This window comes from Sorghum bicolor, chromosome 3 (assembly GCF_000003195.3).
Source record: "Sorghum bicolor cultivar BTx623 chromosome 3, Sorghum_bicolor_NCBIv3, whole genome shotgun sequence".
In the NCBI taxonomy this organism is placed as follows: Eukaryota; Viridiplantae; Streptophyta; class Magnoliopsida; order Poales; family Poaceae; genus Sorghum; species Sorghum bicolor.
The window spans coordinates 2,851,355-2,861,221 of record NC_012872.2 but is presented as its reverse complement, the minus strand read 5'-3'; positions in this window follow the sequence as shown (position 1 = coordinate 2,861,221).

The window sequence follows — 9,867 nt, the reverse complement described above, 5'->3', positions numbered from 1 at the left end:
CTCCTTGACCGTATCTGTTTCGGATTGTCCACATACTTTGGACAGCCCACGGATGCGTAGATGAGTTAGCTTCCATGCTCAGCTCCGGTCCGAGTCAGAGTTTCGGCAGCACCTCCGCGTTGTTCTCCGGATACACACTCTCCTTTCTAGGACGTGTATCGGGAGAACAGCGGGGAGGTGCTGCCGAAACTCGGACTCGGACGGGAGTAGAGCATGGAAGCTAACCTCATCTATGCATCCTCGGGTGGGATTAGGACCTATCCTTCACCTATTACATTGTAGTTACGCCTTATAGATGCATTTCGTACTTGTATTACTGTCTCACGCATGTGTATGTCAGAGGATGGAAAACCGTGAGTGGATGTACACGGGCTTCGCATGTAGGACCACAGAGTGGGTTCAAAAGTCCATGGCGTTCTTGGAGCATGCATTTGGCGAGGCCGCTAAAGGGTCGAGAAGGATGCCTTGTCCGTGCAGCAAATGCAAGAACATGTCTAGATTCGAGAAGAGTGAGATGTGGAAACATATCTTCAAGTACGGGTTTGTTGAGAACTATACCCGCTGGATCTACCATGGTGAAGACAGTCGAATTAGAGAGGAGGTGGTGAGAGAACGTCTAGAGGAGTATGATTGTGATGGTGGGGTGCCAGACATGATGGAAGACGCGCATGACGCATATTTTGGGGAAGGAATGGAGGACGAGCCAGAGGAATCCGCAAAAGCGTTCTATGAGATGCTCAAATCGGCACAAAAGCCCCTACATGATCACACAAGGGTTTCACAGCTGGATGCCTTGGGACGCTTGATGGGGATGAAGTCGCAGTTTAGCATGAGTCGAGAGCACTTTGATTTCACGTTGACAATTATTGGCACCCTTCTTCCGGAGGGTCACATTCTGCCTAAAAACACGTATGAGTCAAAGAAGCTTCTTCGTGCACTTAAGATGCCATATGAGCAGATTCATGCATGTAAGGAAGGGTGCATCCTGTTCAGGGGACATCTTAAGGAAGCAACACACTGTCCGAAATGCAATTCCTCTAGGTATGTTGAGGTAAACAGTAGTGCTGGCAGCTTACAACAGAGCCGTATCCCCCATAAGGTCCTACGGTACCTTCCTTTCATACCGAGGATCCAACGGCTGTTCATGATGGAGGAGTCAGCGAAACAGATGACATGGCACAAGAATGGCAAAAGATACAATCCAGACAAAATGGTCCACCCGTCGGATGGTGAGGCATGGAGGCACTTCGATGGCAAACATCCCGGTAAAGCCATGGAGGCACGGAATGTCCGTGTAGCGCTGGCGACAGATGGGTTCAACCCATATGGAATGATGGCGGTCCCGTACACTTGTTGGCCCGTGTTCGTGATCCCCCTCAATCTCCCCCCTGGCGTCATGTTTCAACCGAAGAACATATTCTTGTCGCTAATAATACCTGGACACCCGGGGAACAATATGGGTGTGTTCATGCAGCCTTTGTGGGATGAATTGGTCCATGCTTGGGAACACGGTGTACTGACATTCGACCGAGCTATAAAGAGGAACTTCATAATGCATGTGTGGTACCAGTACTCCATGCATGACTTCCTGGTGTATGGCATATTCTGCGCTTGGTGTGTTCACGGGAAGTTCCCATGCCCAATATGCAAGACGGCTGTGAGGTTCACTTGGTTGAAGAGTGGTGGGAAGTATTCTTCGTTCGACCAACATCGTCAGTTCCTTCCTCCTAACCATCCATTCAGACGAGACAACAAGCATTTCAGGAAGGGTGTTCAAGTTCGCGACCCAGTTCCTCACATGATGAGCCCTGCCGAGGTCCGTGCTGAGATAGAGGGTCTGAAAGTTGATGAAGTCAATGGTGGTTTTATTGGATATGCAGATGAACACATGTGGACTCATACGTCGGGCTTGACTAAGCTGCCCTATTTCGATGACCTTCTTCTTCCACACAACATCGGTGTAATGCACACTGAAAAGAATGTCGCTGAGGCACTTTGGGCAACACTCATGGACATTCAGGAAAAGTCAAAGGACAACGTAAAGGCCCGATTGGACCTGGAAACGTTGTGCGATAGACCAAATCTAGTGATGAAGCCTCCTGCGGCCGGCAAGAGATGGAAAAGGACTCCAGTTGATTACATCCTGAAACGGGAACATAGGAAGGAAGTTCTACAGTGGATGAAAACATTATTGTTCCCTGATGGGTATGCGGCTAATCTGAGAAGGGGAGTGAACTTGTCTACCCTGCGAGTCAACGGCATGAAGAGTCATGACTTCCACATATGGATTGAGCGGCTCCTACCCGCGATGACTCGAGGATACCTACCTGAGCCTGTGTGGCGCGTGTTGGCAGAGTTGAGCTACTTCTTCCGCCAGCTCTGTGCCAAAGAGTTGTCTCGGGACGTCGTTCGTGACCTAGAGAGTGTAGCACCTGTGTTGCTATGCAAGCTGGAGATGATCTTTCCACCTGGGTTCTTCCTGCCGATGCAGCATCTGATTCTGCACCTACCGTACGAGGCAAAGATGGGGGGGCCCGTGCAGGCCCGTTGGTGTTATCCAATCGAGAGATGTCTAAAGGTTATGAGGAAAAAGTGTAGAAACAAAGCCAGAATTGAGGCTTCCATCGCAGAGGCATCCATTCTTGAGGAGGTGTCGATCTTCACAACCAATTACTATACGGATAATCTTCCTAGCGTGCACAATCCGCTCTCCCGTTACAATGACAACGAGAGTTCGTCGAACCTGAGCCTTTTCAAAGGGCAACTTGGAAGAGCAAGTGCAGGTACCCCCAAGACCTTATGCTATCTTGAGTGGCGCAAGATCATGCTATACTTGTTGCTCAACCTTGATGAAGTGCATGAGTATCAACGACAATTTATTCATGAAACCTGGACCAAGGATTGGGAACCTTCTGCTCAAGAAGAAGATCACCTTCTCAAAAATAATTCGCCCGATTTCATTTCCTGGTTTAGTACGAAGGTATCATCTAACTTACCATGTTTGATCTTTTTACATTCCACTTTGGTTGTATGAGCAATTACTGTAACGATCTATACCTGTCATCACCTCGCAGGCCATCAAGGATCCTGATATTGATGATGAGTTGAAACAGGTTGCTCGTGGCTGCGCCTATAGGGTCAACTCATTCACAGTTTACGATGTCAATGGGTATCGCTTTCACACGAGAAGTTATGAGGAGAGTCGGCCCAATCGAAGCACCACGAATACCGGAGTTCGTACGCCCGGCACCGATGATCACGACTATTATGGCATAGTTGAAGAAATATTTGAGCTCACGTTTGAGGGTGCAAAACCTCTCAATGTAGTTATATTCAGATGCCATTGGTTCGATCCAGATGCCGTCAGAAGAGCACCTGAGATTGGGCAAGTCGAAATTCGACATGATCGCGTGTATCATGGAGATGATGTCTATATTGTGGCTCAACAGGCCACACAAGTTTATTATCTCCCATGGGCGTGCCAACAGAATAATAATCTCAAGGGTTGGTACCTTGTGCACTTGGTATCGCCACATGGTAAAGCGCCTGTCCCGAACGATGACGATTACAAACTTTGATCCTAACACATATGTCGGAGAATTCTTTCAACCTGAGGGGCTAGAAGGGAGGTTGGAGATAGATATTCGTTCACTAATGGATATGGAAGTAGACAACGAAGTTGATGAGGACGAGGGATATGAGGTGAATGATGCTAGGGACTTACGATTGCTTGAGCGCTTGAAGTCGCCGAGTGACCATGACGAGGCTGTTAGTAGCGAAGGCGAGGGAGAATCGTTCGACAACATTGATAGCGATGAGGACTAAATTGCATGTAATATTTAATTGTTATTCGTAATTATGTTTATTTCATTTTGCATGTCTTTATAAGTACTTCTTGTGTATTTGTACTAATTGGCTTAATCTTTGTAATTGCAGGCACTCGGCACAATGCCGGGAGGAGGTAGGAGAGCGGGCAGTAGACCCCAGCGACAGGTCGCGTCCCTCTACCAGTCGAGGGACGCCGACGACGGTGCGGAGCCGTCGGTGAGGAGGACGAGGAGCCGCCGCGCACGTACGAGGGAGGAGCCGCCCCCGCGGACACCCCCGGGTGACGAGGACGACGACCACCAGCGGGGGGACGAGGATGACGACCACCAGCGAGGGGGCGAGGACGACGACCACCAGCAGGGGGGCGAGGACGACGACCACCAGCAGGGGGGCGAGGACGACGGTGAGACGACAGGTGGAGGGGGTTCCAGTTCCTCTGGTACCCGCAAAGTCTACCTGCGCGGGCCCTCTAGGCTCCAGGCTATGCCCCTCCCGCACCAGCGCCCGGTGATCAGACCCAACGACAACAAGTAAGTAACCATGTATATTTGTACTATTGGTTCGTACGACATTTTTAAACTCAAACCTCATACTAGCAATTATTCTTAATTACTTGTGCAGGAACTGGATCGTTGTGTCCGGAGAGCGAGGTCGCCACATCAATGGCACGGTGACTCTGCTCATTCGGAAACACTACCCTGGCAAAGTCTTCCATGCCGGGGTGGACGGGCCGCCGTACTCGTGGGAGGCCTTCTACACCGCTCAGGACCAGTCGCTCGGCATAAGCGTTGCTGAGAAGATCAAGCAAGACTTCTGGGTGAGTCTTCATCGTACCGCCTTGGTCAATACTACGCACTTGTCGATACTTCTTCAAATAATGAAAGGTTACATCGCGTTTGCATGCAGAACTACTACAAGTGCGACGAGGGGTACGAGGACCAGGCGAATGCGGTGCTGGACGTGGTCGCCAAAAACCGCCTCTCGGAATTCTACCACGAGACGCGGCTCTCTTGCATCATCAAGCACTACGGGGACGTGGAAAATCGACGGGTCGACAAGCAAGAGGCTAGGGAGATGGTGTGTCAGAGGACCGACCTCACCAAGGAGCAGTACCTTAACGTAAGCACAAATCATTTGTTATGTTGTCTTTCATTCCAAATTGGTTGACTTGAATTCACCTTATGATGTATCAAACACTTTTGATGGCATGCAGGTGTGTCCGGACTGGTGCGGTGCATACCACAACTGCTGGGAGGACATTGTGGACAAGTGGCTCTCAGAGGAGGCCTATGCGAAGCACATGGAGCGTCGGGAGTGCCGCTTGCAGATGCCTGGGTTGCCACACCACCAGGGCCCACAGCCCCTCGCCCAGTACGCCGAGAGATGAGTATATTACTTGTGTTATTCATTTTAAATTCTAACGCTCAATTTTCATTACTTGTGATCGTCTTTGTGTTTTCCTCGCAGTCACGGTCGCACGAGAACCGAGAGTGCAACGAGTACTTGGCGTACGCCCTGGCACACAGGGGCAAGGCGACAGCTCCGGACAACGTGTACGACCCAGCTCACGGGCCCGAGGCGTACACCAACGAGAACGCCTACACCAAGCTCACGGAGTACACGGCGGCGGCTCGCGAGCGCCATGGGGCCGACTTCGACCCGACCGCCCAGCCCCTCGACACAGACCTCGTGATGAGGCTGGGAGGAGGGAAGCAGCTCGGCCGGTACTGGATGGCCAACAACGCCATCTCCTCGTCCTCCGTGGACAACCTCGCCACGATTCGGTCGAGGAGCACGAGCAGCTCCGTGCCCATACGACCTCGGCAGCAGAGCTCGGCGCAGATGGTGGCGGCCTTTCAAGTGACTTCACTTTCTTTCGTTGTCCATTGCTTTATGTATTCGATCATTTCCTTTGCATTGTTTAAACCTTGTGTGTCGGATATTGCAGGCTCAGATGAATCAGATGCAGAGTGACATGCAGGAACAGATCCAGGCCCAGGTACAAGCTGCCACTGCAAAGGTCTTGGAGGAGATGGTTGGCTACTTTGGGGCGATTCAGATACCAGGTGCGGTAATACCTCCCATCCCTCCCTCGTTACTACAGCAACTAGAGGCAGCGCAGGCAGCGCAGGCAGCCGCGCAGGCAGCGCAGGCCCAGGCAGCTTCGCAGGTGCCAGGTGGTGGGCCAGTGGTGTATTTCGGGACCCCGGTGAGTACCTTCAAAGTCATTGATTTCTTTAGCTTTTGCGATCATCTCACAGTTACTAACGGATTCCCTACTTCGTTGTGCAGCCACAGTCAGCGGGTTCGAACCCGACTCCACCAGAGGTGCCTTCTCCACAGGGGCCTTCTCCACAGGGAGGGTTGCACGGTGCCCCTCCTCCACAGTACGTGTACCCTGGCGCTGCTCCGCAGTACACGTGGCCCCCTCGGTGCCCTCCGCAGTTCACTTGGCCAGGGTACTCGACTCGCCCTCCTCCACAGGCCGGGGTCTACGGTGGCCCTCTTCCGCAGGCCGGGTGGCCGACTCTCCCTCGTCCGCCGCCGGGTGGCTCTACTCAGCCGCAGCAGGGTGACCCTGTGTGGGACCAGTGGGCTGATTCACACTCTGCTCACCAGGGGGAGCCGTAGGTACCTCGCACGTCTCTTTACTTGTTTATGTGTTGGACTTAGTTGATGGATTGTGATGGACTATGTGATGGACTATGTGTTGGACGTGGTGTTCGTCGAGGATGGACGATGTGTTTATGTGATTGTGATGGATGATATGTGGTTGTGGACATGTCGATGGTTGTATTGCGATATATGTGATATATGTGCTATATTGTGATATATTGTGATATATGTGATGAGTAATTGTCGATGGATACGCTGTCCTAATAGCGGATTGCGCGGAAATAGCCCGGACATTTTTTTAAAAAAAATAAAATTTCCCAGCTTCGCCAAGTGCCGCACTTGGCGAAGCTGGGAAAGCCAAGTGTAAAAGTCACGGGCTGAGGGGCTTCGCCAAGTGCCACGTGGCTGGCACTTGGTGAAGGCAGAGGCTTCGCCAAGTGCCTGCCACGTGGCACTTGGCGAAGAATACTTTTTAAAAAAAAATAAAACATTTCTTCGCCAATTGCCACGTGGCCGGCACTTGGCGAAGCCTTCGCCAAGTGCCAGAGTCCCACTTGGCGAAGAGGACGGAGAAGCCACCTGCCGTCATCTTCGCCAAGTGGAGATTTGGCACTTGGCGAAGGCTTCGCCAAGTGCCGAAATTTGGCACTCGGCGAAGAGCTCGTCACCGACAAGATCTTCGCCGAGTGCTCTTCGCCGAGTGCGGCACTCGGCGAAGCTTTCGTCAAGTGTAAAGTGGCCTTCGCCAAGTGCGTCAGGCACTTGGCGAAGTCCTGTTTTCCAGTAGTGGGGTGGATCATCCATCGAGCTCGCGTCGATCTCAGCGTCCGATCCGCCGGCGCCCGGTCCGGTCCGGCTTTTCATCGTCGTCATCATCATTGTCATTGCGCGCGCGGGCAGTCCACGTCCACGTCCACCACCAGGCAGGCAGCAGCCAAAGACCTCCGATCCCAAGCAACCGGTGCAGCGCCGGCCGGCGTGGGTCCCGTACACGTACGTCCCCGTCGAACTGGACTGGACTACGGATACGGCCGGAGCACTAGCTCTCGGGAATTTTCTCTGCGTGCGCAGCGGACAGAGACCTCACGGTCGCACACACCCAATCGGGAATTCGGGATCGGCGTTTTTTATACTACTACTTCCACCGGGACGGATCGACTAGTGTAAGTAATATACCTAGCTAGCTTATTCTGTGTGAACCGTGAACGAACGTGGATGATCTCTTGAGCTCCCGTCATGTTCCGTGGACCCTCTGACTGGCCTTTTTTTTTTCTTTTTGGTTTCTTGGTTGACCGATGATCCTCATCTTTCTTTAGTTTCCCCTTTAATAATAAAATTTTCAGTTTTAATTATATAAAAGAAACGATGATCCTCAAGGATATACGATGCCGCTACGTACGTATATATATATCCACGTTTCCCATGCATATGCATCCACCGTCACAGCTGCGCTGATGATCCTTGAAGGAAGCCAGCAGAGTTGTTGGTTTCGACACGCTGTCCAGCAGATCCATTACATTAATTATTACTCATAATTGTATATTTGTATTAGTTGTGAGATACTCAACAAGGTGCAGTGGTGGCTAGCTTGTCAGCTGGTAGCAGATCGATGTACGTGCTTGTATCGACATATATAACAACTTCTATTTATACAATTCCAAATTGTCTACTTCTACCTATGGGAGGATATGGGGCCCTAGACATATATATATATAGCTCACATAAAATCCCCTTATCTGCCCTTAATTTTTTCAACATTTCTTCCACTCGTTTCCTCAAAAAACATTTCTTCCACTCCCAAAGAGCCCAAGGAAATATACAGGTGCCTTCCTGGTCAACGCAAGCGGCGTGACCCGTTGCTTCCCTTCTCTTGCTCCCGTGTCTCCCATCTCGTTCTCCCCCTCGTGAATATAGAGAACGTACCCTAGGCGGCACATAGCGGTGGTTCATGATGTGTGGTAACTTTCACACCACATATACATGTGTAGTATGCAATAAGTGATGATGACTGCAAGTGAAAATTATACGTGCATGACCTCATCAGCTCTGGCTATAGAGTAGTATTTGAGTGTGTGCGTTCGTATGAATAAGTGTGAGTGCTTTGTACTGAAAAAAAATTATAACTCTACTCCCATTGCCTAAAACTAGTACGTGAATTTCGTTTTATTAGAGAAAGTCTTTGACCAACAAGTTATATTTTTGTACATGGTTTTTTTATGTAAAATTGGACTCGACAACTTTGCATATTCATATTGAAAAAATACTTACTTTTGTCATAATTTTCTGTCATATAAATGACATATCAGTATATTAACAATTGTAGAGTGAAGGAGATTATGTATATCTATACCTAATATTAAAGATCAAAGTGATTCTTTTTTCGTTCAATATATATGCACATGCGTACTTCATATCTATATACTCTTATAGAGCTAAACCCTACTAGATGATTTCTCTCTTCATGCAAGGTGTTCACATCATTCCCAACTAAGTAACCTCACTAGATGTTCTATTTCTTCATTCAAGATATCCACATCATTCCCCACTAGATGATTTCTCTTTATTAATTACAAAAAGTACTCATGCCATCTCTATCATAAACCACACTAGATGATTTCTCTTTATTCGAGGTGTCAACGTCATTCTCCACAAAGTGACCCTATTAGATGTTCTATCTCTTCATACAAGATGTCCACATCATGTCTCACTAAGTCCATGTCATCTCTTATTAATTACAAAATATATTCGCATCATCTCTATCACGTGAAATACTTTAAACCTTTAATCTATTAACATATAAGTCATCTACATATGCTATTTGTTTCATCACAAATTCCTCTATAATGTAATCATATTCTATTGGTTCTACATACACTATTTGTTTCATCACCTATTCCTCTATAATGTAATCATATTATATTGGTTGATCTGATACAATAAAAGAACATGTAAGTCAAATTTATGTATATATATACACACACAGTATACAGAATACCATTATAGTAATGCTATGTATATAATAGATTTATTTTTAAGGAAATTTTGTAGCAACACATGGGGTATACTTTTAGTTCCATATTTGATTCGGACTCATGATCTATGCTCATATCAGTTAGAATAATTCTCGTCCAAAATCCAATTTCATACAAGCATATTGGTTCGGTTGCAACATTTGGGCACATTTACTAGTCTATATCTATATCTATGCATGCATAATACATAACGTTAAAGTTAAAGCGGTTTTCTTCCAACCATTTTTTACTTCCTAAAGTGCCATTGCACGATCCTTGTCCTACATGTGACACGAACTCATGATTCATATGAGTTAGAACAACAAGCGTCCAACAATGATACGAAAGTCTGATTCCAAGACATATTGGATAGAATAATGTGATCGTTGAATAAATCTTCATGTTGCAAATC